Below are 12,738 nucleotides of genomic sequence, written 5' to 3'. Positions count from 1 at the left end.
ATATCCTATATATATAATATGTGAATTATCAACACGTTCTCACTCCCAAAGCTAACATTTTGCGCTAGGTGACAAATCGTCAACATATTACGTTTTCGGCTACCCACCACGTTCCTAAATGAGAACCGTATGGACTCAATCTACACATGTTCGCTCTTTTTCTTCAAATCACTTAGAAACACGCTATTTAACATCATTAAAGTCCTGGTTAAGATCAGGAAAAAGGTTATGGTTAGGGCTAGGGATAAGGTTAGGTTTAGGGCTGGAATACAGGGCTGGAACGTCTATTACCGCGGGAGCGTCATTGCACTGGATTTCAGCCATAACCCACCGCGTACCATAAGAACGCCGAAGGTCTCCTTTTGCGTTCATCAGCAACGCCGCGGGACGTGACAAAACGTCGGCATGTTACGCCTCGGGAGTGAGAACGGGCTCGAATTATATAGTTTTCACTTATCAAAGCACTAACATTTGCTTCATCCAGACACTTACACAGTGAGCTGCCTTAAACCATCGCCACTCTGAAGATATTGCAACTATTTTCATAGTTATTGTTATGCTGAGTATTTTGTATCGTCTTGATGCATTCTCAATCATCCAGGAAAATAAATCTCCAAAAGTTGATTCTGTTCATCTGGACGTGGCGTTTTCTGTGAGAAACGTTTCGTCACTCATCCAAGTGACTTAAGCCAAGTGAACACAGCCCATTGTTCCTTCAGTGGGCTGGTTTCAGTCATTATGCAAATGTACTGTTTATAAGATTGAAACCTGCAGTCAGCTGAGACTGAAGAAGTCACTTGGATGAGTGACGAAACGTTTCTCCCAGAAAACGCCACGTCCAGATGAACAGAATCAACTTTTGGAGATAAGTATTTTGTACTTTATTTGGTTCCTCTTACTGAGCTTTTAAACATACAAATACCTGAAACCTTCGAGTTATACTGCTTGTTCAAAGCCAATGAACAATTATTAGGATTTAAAATGGACAGAAGAGTAAAGCCAACCTACATTCTTTATAAAGGCCAGCAGGTCCTTTTGAGTCAAGTCAAGTGGTGTGATTGTCATTTCAACCATGCGCAGTAAAGCAAGACGTTCCTCCAAGATGGTGCTACATATAACGTATAACAGATAATCAGCACAGGACTACATAAAGTGTGCAAAAACTGCCCAGCTATTTGTTTCTGCTGAGCAGCCGACCTGTCCATTTTATCTACACCTCGCCTCTGCCTTTCTTCTTGCAGCCTCAGCATACTGCCTAATGTATTTGTTGCATACCAGAAATCCAGACAGAGAACTAATTGTTTAAGACCATTGATCAATAACCTGTCTTTATCTTAAATTAGGACAGGCTTAGCTTCAGCTCCAAAGTTGTTCATTACACGTAGCTTACTTGTCAGAGTGAATAATGACCAACGGGAGAGGAGCACAAGCAGTCTTGTCAAGTCCTGACACTAAACAACTTTCCTTTATGTGAGTTACTGCTCAGACATGTGTGAGTGACAGCGTCCCAGCCATGATTCTTGATGGTCTGGCATTTATGTGGAAAAGTTCCAGTGTTGTTGCTTTTAACAGTGACTGCGGTTCTTAAAAAACAGTTTATTTAATTTATTGAGGGAAAACTAAAAAAAATCTGTGAAAACAGCACTTTAAAGCTTTCCTTGATTAAGAGAAGAACACTTGAGCCTTTAATTACGCCAGAAAAAATGTAAACTGCTCTGTTATTAGAAGAAGAGATATAAAGGCATAGTAAATGATTACTCTTACAGTAGTGAATTTGTAGGCAGCTTTAGGATTCTTTGGTGCTTTATAAAAATGATGTTCAGTTTGGGATTTTTGTTCAGAGTCTGATCTGTTCTGCAATTTCACATTTCAATAGCTGCCATGGGTCTTAGACACAGGGTTGCTGAGTTATTAAACTTATTATAGAAAATAATCTGTTGGATTTCTTGTTTGCTTGTTGGTTAGAATTTTTTTTTCTTTGTGTATTTTCTCAGTATTTATCTCTAGTGCTTAGTTTTGTTGTTTTTGTTTGTAATTGAGTTTAATTATTTTCGTTTAATTGTTGAAGAAGTCTGTATGCTTTTCTGCAACCTGCACACCCATAACATTTAACCAGCCATTTAACTTTATTATCACATTAATTATAAAAACTGTTGTCAGCTTCTAAACCATTAGCTTGGTTGTGGTTTTGGTTGCTGTCTTTACTGGGTCACCACAGAATCACCTGCTTCCCTTTCATCCTATGCCTAGCATCCTCCTCTGTCACGCCGATGTCAATGTTTATACTCCACTCTGCATTTGATAATTGGTTATTATTGATCTCTTGCTCTCTTACATTATGTATTGGCACTGTCTTCTTCCCCTCACCCCCTCCAAACTGGTCCCTGCAGATGGCCCCGCCCCTCCCTGAGCCTGGTTCTCCTGGAGGCTTCTTCTTGTTAAAAGGGAGTTCTTCCTTCCCACTGTCTCCACTGTCTTGTTAATAGGGGTTCATCTGATTTGGGGGGGTTCTATGTATTATTTTAGGGTCTTTACCTTACAATATAAAGCACATTGAGGCACTGTTGTTGTGATTTGGTGCTATATAAATCTGAATTGAATTGCACTGCAGTGAATGTCCTCCTTCGCTGAACCTTCTTCCACCCACGTACACCACCAGCAGCACAATCTTCGCTTGACTGCTTACCTTATACAAAATAAATTTAGATTATCCTTCAGCGACATGTGTGGCTGTTTCATTTCTAGCTGACCACAACAGGTTAGAAGGAATTCTGAAGTAGGTTGGATGAAATGGTAGAGTGTCTCCTCTGGTGATGGGATAATTATTTATATACATATTTAGGAGAAACATTTCATTGTTGACTGGAGGACAGTGGAGGAGATAATAACAAGATATTCAAATCAGTTAAATTCAGCGTTCTGAATGAATATTTTGTTCAGTGTTGCTCTGCTTAATTGCTTGTTTGCTGGCCAATTGCATTACGTGGTCATGTTATAAATAATGGCCGCTATCTGAACTTCTTTCTCTTGCTCTCCTGTTGCTGTACGTATCCAGGTTCTCACTCACCTGATGCCACCTATAGCTGTGTCGTTTATGCAGCTGCTGCCTCGGTTTGAATGGTTACATTGTTGCTGCTCGTGCATTTTTATAGAAATTGCCTGTGGATTCCTGTTTTACTGAAAGCCTTCCTTTTACAGATTGTTGCTGGTATATGATTTATTCTTTTGAGGTGCAAGTGTAATTATTTCACATGGTGATAAGCAGGTGTTTTGATTATAGGTCATAGCTGGGGGAGCCCTGTATTGGCTGCTTGTACCTAACAGTTGATCAGTACGTTACTCTAGCTGATAACAACCTTTATTCTTGTTATCATCATCTTTAATGTTAACACTACTTTTACTGTGCATCACAGTATGTTTGGGCCTTGGTGGGTGGCCAGTAGACTTACAGTGGGGCATCACTGCTACTTTGTCCTAGGCTGCAGACGTGCTGCTGCCTTGCCTTTTTGCTTTGCTTCCTTTTGATGTTGTTTTTGATGTTTCTCTGTTACTTTCTGGGTTATGCCTGAAAAAGAATTGTGTCCATTTCAATAACTGGTTGGGCACTAGTTAACAACCTAGTCTGCTTTGTTTCAACCAGAACTAACTTGGATGTTGGAGGTTTATGAAAGGCTGTGAATATTATTTTAATCAAAGCTCTAAACCTCCTTCTTTTCTGTTTTGCTGGGCGATCGTGGCTCAAGAGTTGGCAGCTCGTCTTGTAATTGGAAGGTTGCCGGTTCGAGCCCTGGCTCCGACAGTTTCAATTGTTGTGTCCTTGGGCAAGACACTTCACCCGTTGCCTACTAGTGGTGGTGGTCAGAGGGCCCGGTGGCGCCAGTGTCTGGCAGCCTCGCCTCTGTCAGTGCGCCCCAGGGCAGCTGTGGCTACAATGTAGCTTGCCACACACGAATGACTGAATGTAGTGTGAAGCGCTTTGGGGTCCATACGGACTAAGTAAAGCGCTTTTACCATTTGATGTGGTGGTGGGATCATCTTCCATGTGCTGTGGTTATTTATGCACGTCCAGTTTAAGCTCGGTGTGTGCAGAGGTTAAGAAGCACATGTGAACTGCTGTTTCTTCGCTAAATCTGCCAGTTCATTTGCGTAGTGATAAGTGCAGCTCTGAGTTGATGGTAACAGTATGTGTGATTAGATTAATGGCTCTTATATTTAATGTCTTGTTTTTAATAATTGCCAATAAAACAAATTCTTGATCATTTTAATCACGGCTCTGTTTGGCGTATAACAGATCTGAATGCCTTCTTGGGGATCGCTCTAGTTTTGACAGAAGTACTTATCACTGTCTCCCTGCACTATTAAAGACAAGGTGGTCTTTAATAGTGGAGTTTGTATTAACTTCCATTATGTAGTGTGAACAATGCTGATCCATATGATAAACACACACACATTATCTAAAAATCAGCTGTTCTGGCAGATGTAAAAGGCACTTTGCTAAAAGCAGAGCGCATTGCTGGAAGCCCACATAAACACCACATCTGCAGCATCCGCTCATCACAGCTGAAACATACATTTATGTATGTATAACTGAGATATCCCATTGCGTCTTACATCCAAATGTTCCTTTAAACAACACCTAACAAGCTTGAAGTAACGAATGTGTGATGGTTATTAATGCCTTGGGGTCTATGAAAAGAAAATTCCAGAATGACTATGTGCTTCTCTTATCTATGACTATAGCTGCCTCAGATTTAAGCCTATACATGGAAGTGGTAGCTCAAATAGGAAACGTGCAGCTCTCTTTCTAAGAGGATGTTCCATAAATATAAGAAGAGGATTTGACTTTTTCTTGAAAGGCAAAGATTTTGCATTTACTGTGCTTTGAAAAGAGGGATGCAAATGAGTAACATATATGTTCTTAGGGTTTTGTTCTCTAACGCAACATCAAGAGATTATATGATCTGTTCATTTCACAGGAAATTTGCACGGCAGGAAGTGAGTCATATTGAAATGTGTTAAAGATTAAAGCATATTCTGACAGTTTATATAATTTTATTCCAGGTAAATCATGCACAAAGCTGAGAATGTGATGAAAAGCCATGATAAATGCACGTTTTTCTCAATCTTAGAGTATTTACACGAAACCTTGTGAGTGGCTCTTGAGTCCTTTCATGTAATCAAACAGATGAATCATAGATGAGTCCTAAATATCAAGAAGCGCAAAGGCTGGAAATCCTTTCAAGCACCGATATGAAGACCCACCTCGATGAACACAAAATTACTACAGAAAATCACCATGAGTGCTGTAATGGAGGAGGGCGACAAAACACCACAACTCTGAGTCCATTCCTCTTGCTCCATTGCACAGAAACAGCAGCCCAGTGAAGCACAGAGCAACTTCACACCAGCTTTGCATCAGCTCCCCAGCATCGGATTAATCATAACAACTTTACCAGAACTAATCCATACCTCACCAGCAACACACTGCTTTCTTATCCTATAGCAATGCCGCAGTCTGTATTCTTGGGGTATCTTTGTGATGTAGTGCCTCATCCCTTTCACTGGGAAGCAAGATGAAAATTCTTATTTACTTCCTACTGAGAGCAAAGGAAAGGCATACTTGTTCAACTCTGATCATCTTCTGTTTTCACCAAAGTAATGGTTATTAAGCAAAACAACGTTTTTATAAGAATTCCTGCTGGGTAGACATTGGCTGAATATTCGGGGGAACAAATGCGATGACTAACGATAACATCAGAAGAAACACAATAAGGTGATTGAGCATTTTTTAACCTTACCACATGAGCTTGCTTTCTGCCTAGTGAACAGTTAAAAGTCCTCCTTGGAGGGATATTCACCTGTTGCAAATGGCTTTGGAGTTTTGGGAGGTGTTTACTGTACAAACTGACTCAAGCTCATTTTCTTTGTACTGACTACAAAGAAAATGAGCCGGTATTTAATCTTATTTGCTTAAAGTGAAAAGCAGACACTAGCCAAGATGGCCAAGATGGCGCTGGAGTGACAGCAGCCTTTCCAAGTAGCTCTGCAACACCGCACCTTTTCTTAACTTTAACTTTTTTTAGACTAGGCTTTCAAACTTTATTTCACCTTCCTCTAGTTACTCTACTTATACCTCTTAGATATAGCGATACAAGATGGATAATGCACTTTTTAAAACTTCTGGAACCAGCTCCTTCACCTATTCGAGAGCGGAGCTGCTGGCACTGACCGAATTTCCCAGAGGAACCCACCCGAGGGATTAATAAAGTTTTATCTTATCTTATGTTAGCCATTACTTATTTTGATATCAATGAATTTTGATAAAAATCAACATATGCATTTCAGCAGTAAGTTAAAGAATATGAATGCCATATGTTAAAAACGATCACAGTTATTAGCAACTTGAATAAAGTTGCAGTATACTGGACTTGCGTCTATCTGTAAAGCTCTGCTATTATTATATACTGCTCCACCTTAACATTAACACTTTGAAAAAGCATCAGACCTCACTGGGAAAACTACACTGGAAATCTATAGCGATATGTACTGAGCAATATGTTCTGGATGAAAGGATGCCACATCATTTGATGTGGAAATGGCAAATGATTAACCTGTGGAGGGCTACATTCAAATACACCATAAACAATCAAAGTGATAAAAAATATGACTTTTCATCAGCCCGAAATGGTACTGAGTTTGAGTTTGTATGCACCCCACGTGCTTTATGCATGCCTGACAGTATCAGGGCATGTCCCTGATGAGACAACGGATGGTATCCTGGGGGATCTCCTCCCAGAATTGGACCAGGACATCTCTGAGCTCCTGGGCACTCTGAGGTACAGAGGTGTTCCGTTGGATTTAGATGGGCCAGTCAGTGGTATCAAGTCCTTCATCCTCCATCACATGAGGTCAGGGGTTGTCATACAGAAGGAGGAACCCAGGACCCGCTGCACCAGTGACAATGGGTCCAAGGATTTTAACCTGCTCTTATATGATAAAAGTACAGGGCAACAGTAGTGGACCTACCAGTTCTGTTATTCTTTGTGCAAGTACCTTGGCAGTTGCAGACACACTGGTGGCCCTGTGCTGGCCCATGTGTGGGCCACCTCTGGCAAACCTGATCTGAGCCACCAAAGGGCCGTCATTCTTTGCGGTATGTGGGCCATGTGTAAGTTGTGTGCAACCACGGGCCAGTTGCAGACACACTGCTGGTCGTGTTCTGGCCCAGAACAGTTTCAGCTCGGGCCCCAGATGTCAGCCTAATGTGTACCTTAATCAAGCCACGTAATAACAACATGTGCCCGACAATAATAGTGCAAAAGTAACCTGCCGGAACTTTGTTCAGACAGTGAATGGACTGATTCTTATAGAGCGCTTTTCTGCTCTCCTAGATTACTCAAAGCACTCTATACAACATGCCACATTCACCCAACCACACACTTTCTCTAAACTGAGTGCTTCCTAACTACATTCATACACATTCACACTCTTGACATACAGACTGGAGGAGCCAGGGATCGAACCGCTAACCTTCCAATCAGTAGGTGACCTGCTCTACCTCCTTAGTTACAGCCTCCCATTGGTGAACATGAGTAAGCCCTCACTAGGTTTTGGATAAAGTGTACACTCACAAACCTGTGAAACCTGCATTTGAAACGTTGGCTACCACAGCAGTACAGTATTGCAACATGGCATTTGGGTCTTCTAACTAAAATAGGAAAATAGGAACATAAATAGTGCCATCATTGTCAGACCTGGCCCACATCTGGTTGACATATACCCTATTCAATTCAATTCAATTCAGTTCAATTCAATTTTATTTATATAGCGCCAAATCACAACAAAAGTCGCCTCAAGGCGCTTCATAGATACAGAGAAAAACCCAACAATCATATGACCCCCTATGAGCATCACTTTGGCGACAGTGGGAAGGAAAAACTCCCTTTTAACAGGAAGAAACCTCCAGCAGAACCAGGCTCAGGGAGGGGCGGGGCCATCTGCTGTGATTGGTTGGGGTGAGAGAAGGAAGACAGGATAAAGACATGCTGTGGAAGACCCTACCATACCCTACCATGACACCAGTCAGGATCCGGGCCAGACTTGTTTTCTATGAGCCTGGGCCACATAAACCAAACCACAATGTGCCAGATGTGGCATGCCATCACATAAACAGTGCCATCTACACCAGGCCTGGCCCAAATCGAGATGACATGCCACTTACCATGCCTGAAGTCAACCAACAGTGCCGGCTTGACACCAGACCTGTCTGCCATGTGGGTACACTTATACAGACAACTTTGTGATTGGCTCAGAGACTGCAGAGTGCACAGGTTCAGTGGTTGCAGAAGATGCCCAAATCAATCCTTGACCTTTGGTATGTTTGTGCTAATATGTTGTGTTGGTTTTCACCACATTGTTCCATTGCTCTTCAGATGCAGTTTTGCAAAACTATGCTGTGCTGCCATGTTTCTTTAGTAAGAAGAGGCTGGAAACCTTTCCAAACCAGCTGTACTTGCTCAGTCTTTGTCTAATTGGGCTGTCATGAACTTTAACATTTAACATCCCAACTGAGGCCTTCAGAGTCTGAGCTGTATCTCTGTTGTTTTTTTAATTTCTCTGAAAATTGAATACACTGACCTTTCTCACATCTTTCTCACTGTAAAATGATTGACTTCAGATTGTTTGGAAATTAGCTTATAACCTTTCCCATGTTGGTGAGCAGCAACAGTTGCTTTCTAATGTAATTGCTGATGTCTTTCCTCCTCTGGATTGTTGCTTTTTATAGAAGTAGGCACACTTGCTAATATTCACTTGCAGTTGGCTACAATGTATCCTCTTAATTATGGAAGAAGTAAGGATTAGGGATTTTTTTGTATTTTGGTCTTAGTTTTTGTTAAATATATAATAACACAGTGTAACATGAATGTGTTGTTCTTCATTTAACATCATTTTTACATAATTTAAAGATTGTAATGGATCACATGCTTTTTTTTATATAACTGAAAGAGGATAATCTTTCCTTACCAACTCAGGATGGTCTGTCCCTTTCTTCTGTGCAGTGTCGATTTGTGTAAATCGCTATTCCTTTTCCACTAGAGGTGGGAATCATCATACAACGCACGATACGATATTATCACAATACTTAACGCACGATACGATATTATTGCAATTTTTTAAAATATTTTGTGATATTCAGATTCTGTACATAAAGGTAAACTTTATCAATATTCATTTTCTCTAATATCAAAGTCTCACACTCAGTCTTTCTCTCATTTCAGTTTGATTGTTGACAAACTGAACGGTTTGTATTACAGTCTAGTCCAACTTAACTGAATCAACCATCTGGTACAATTATAGCTATTCTGAACTATGCAGTTTATGAAAACTATGCAGCCCCTTCAGCAACTGAAGAATTTGAAAGTAAATTAAAACAAAATATAATTTTACATTAAATAAAAAAGTTTTAAACTTAATTAAAATAAAACATGTCTTAAATTAAAATAAGTAAACTGTCATGTTTATTGCTGCCATAAAAAAGTTAAACACATTTGGACAGTGAAGGAATGTCAGGATTCTTGCTCAGAAAAAGGATCAACATGCTCTGAAGTCAGAGCACAAACACCTTTTTGTAACAAAATATCGATTTCTGCTGTCCCTGTATCCATACATTATTAGCAAACAAAATATCACCATGCTACATAGTATCGATTTTTTCCCCCACCCCTATTTTCCACTATTATGCACTTTTAAACAGGAATACGCTCCCGCGTTAAGTTGTGGGGATACTGACTGATTACCAGAAGTGGACAAATGCAATTTGACTATTTTACAGTACAAAAAGAGCTGAATATTTTTTTCAATCATAGGTCTCTGCGCACCATCACATTATACCTATGTTCTGATTAATAAGCCTTTGATCCATTGACAATTGGCCGAGAGAAGTCAAAGGCAATATTTAATCTTTTGTTAGTAAAGAGGACTTAATGACACCAGTTGGTACTTTGTTTACAGTTCCTTTCATTCACTGAGACTGGAACTCTTGCTGGACTGCAGGGCGATGGCACAGATTTGTTTAGTTAATGAGTCCCCGCTGACACAGTTAAGACATGACAGGCACTGTCATGCTTTCATACACACAAGGAAGCAACAGCCCGGTGCCAGAAGCAGACGTCTGTCTGAAAGCTGGCAAAGACTCCATGCTGCAAAGCAGCTGCCCAGACATAACAAATGGATCCCATCAAAAACAGAATAACAAAGGCTGAAATTGTTTGAGGAATAAAATTAGAGTTTGATGGCAACTCAAGCAATTTCAGTATTTAATGGGTAGAAAGCTCAGTCTTTGTGACCAGGAAACCCATTCCAAAGTGTAAACTCACTTCTTGTTTATATGCTAAATGATATGAAGGAGAAAGAGGAGAGTTGGCTCAGATTGCAACAATAATCAACAAAAATTGATTGCTGGCCAAAATGAATTGTAAACCATGTTTGGGAGCAAGATTGTAAGAAAGGAAAATACAAATACCACCCCATAATTATAACAAACAAATGTATTGTCTGTATTTCTATTTAAATAGCAGAACCAGTGGATGCAACATTTTGCAAACTGTTATTGTTTCACATGTGATGGCCTGAAAAAGTCTTGTTTGATCATTTGAGTCAGTGCTTATCAACCAATTATTGTAATATTGAATTTAAAGTTGTGGCTTTCTCAGATTAAATGTTAAAAATTCCATCTTTCCTTTACAGATATTGAAGACTAGTCAGAACAATGATTTAAAATTGTCAAATGTAAGCCTGATGTCAACACCACAGCTGGGAGTCGCTGCTAAGGATGCAAATCTCAACATCCAGGACCAAACAGCTCCCCTGCAGTCAAGAAAAGCACTTCTCTCCCATTATTTATGAGAATGCTGCAAAGCCAATTCACCTTGTTTAACAGCCTATAGCCATGTGTTCTGTTTGCATCTATTTCCAGGCAGTAAGATGAGGAAATCATTCCAAGGCTTTTTCACACAGGCATATAAACATACATTACACAGCGTCTCAGAAAAGTATGCAGTGTGGCAGCACCTGCCTGAATTCCCCGCAGTAACAGAGTAGAAAAGAGTAGAAAATAAATAATTGTCACCAACTTAAGAAGAAAGGGAAACGGGTGAAAAAGTTTAAATCATTCCTGACAACAATGTTAAAGTAACAAGAAATGAAGAGAGAGGAGTAAATGAAAGGGAAAATGAAGCACTGCTTGACAGCTTTGGGTTCAGAAGTATTGGTGCAGCATTGCAGCGTGATTGCTTAGAGGGAAAGAAAAGCAAGTAAACTTTTAATCTTTCATATGCAGTAAAGCTGGTTGGCTTCCAACTTCATTTGCAAGAAAATGAAGGACTGTCCTGTCCTGACATCAGAGTCAAGAGGAAATTGGCCTCATATCCATGGTGGAGTGTGCTTTTAACCAGTTTTTTCATTTAGGGGCCCTCACCTGAAAGCTGCCATTAACTTGAGAAGCAATTAGCCTTCTCTGACATTGACTGTTCTGGACAATGAATCATTACTTCTTTTCATTAAATGCTGAAACCTCCTTTCCATATAACTGCAGCTGTAGCCAAGTGATATTGTTGAAAGGAGGTGCTTAAAGGGCCGCTGCTACCTTAACATTACTATGTGAGTGATTGCTTACACCAGTAACAACACAATAGTTGCTGTTCTGGACAGTGGAGTTGCAAGCAGGCTTGTGCTGAATCTAGCTCACACCTGTGCCTGCCAATTACTTTAGATAGCTCGCAGTGACTAAACACTGTGCAAAACCAAAAGAGAGGCAAAATGAGAGGGAAACGATGTTATATAACTGGCAAATAATTTTCATTTTTATCCTCATGTGGTTTTTATTTCTCTTTATTAGTTCTCTAATCTCCTACAGTTTCATTTGGTAAGATTTGTTGAGATAAGAAAATATATCTTGGTTTTAGATAAGTGAAATTTCTCCGGGGCGACCGTGGCTCAGGGGGTTGGGAAGCGTATCTGTAACCGGAAGGTCGCCGGTTCGATCCCCGGGCTCTCTGTCCTGGTCGTTGTGTCCTTGGGCAAGACACTTCACCTACCGCCTACTGGTGTTGGCCAGAGGGGCCGATGGTGCGATATGGCAGCCTCACTTCTGTCAGTCTGTCCCAGGGCAGCTGTGGTTACAACTGTAGCTGCCTCCACCAGTGTGTGAATGTGAGAGTGAATGAATAGTGGAATTGTAAAGTGCTTTGGGTGCCTTGAAAAGCGCTACATAAACCCAATCCATTATTATTATTATTATAAATGAGTGTTAAAGCACTCACATCATGCACTTTCTTTATTTGATTCGAGTGCTTAAATCCAGAGCTGCTAAACATTTTGAATCTTCCCAAATAGTTTGCACTTACAGAACTTACAGAACTGATTTACCTTAGAAGTTCTACACAGGGCTTCACTGTGTTCGTTTTAATGCACACACTCACCGGCAGCCACAGACCAGTGGACCTAAGGACATTTTAGAAGGTGGAGGGGAATCGGGTTGTCTCTGAAGTGACAAGTACGTTATAGGAAAGATTTGACCATTTTTAAGGAATTAGCATACACATGCAAAAAAAGGGAAAAATATTTTTAATAATCATTTAGCAAACACAATATTATTCTCAAATCAAAATCAAAAAGGCTTCATGACTGAAATGGCAAACAGACTGGTTCCTATGTAGCACTTTTCTACCCTGAGTAGCT

Source organism: Neolamprologus brichardi, chromosome 2 (assembly GCF_056152115.1).
Source record: "Neolamprologus brichardi isolate AB-2024 chromosome 2, ASM5615211v1, whole genome shotgun sequence".
NCBI lineage: Eukaryota > Metazoa > Chordata > Actinopteri > Cichliformes > Cichlidae > Neolamprologus > Neolamprologus brichardi.
Note: the sequence above shows the minus strand (reverse complement) of the source record.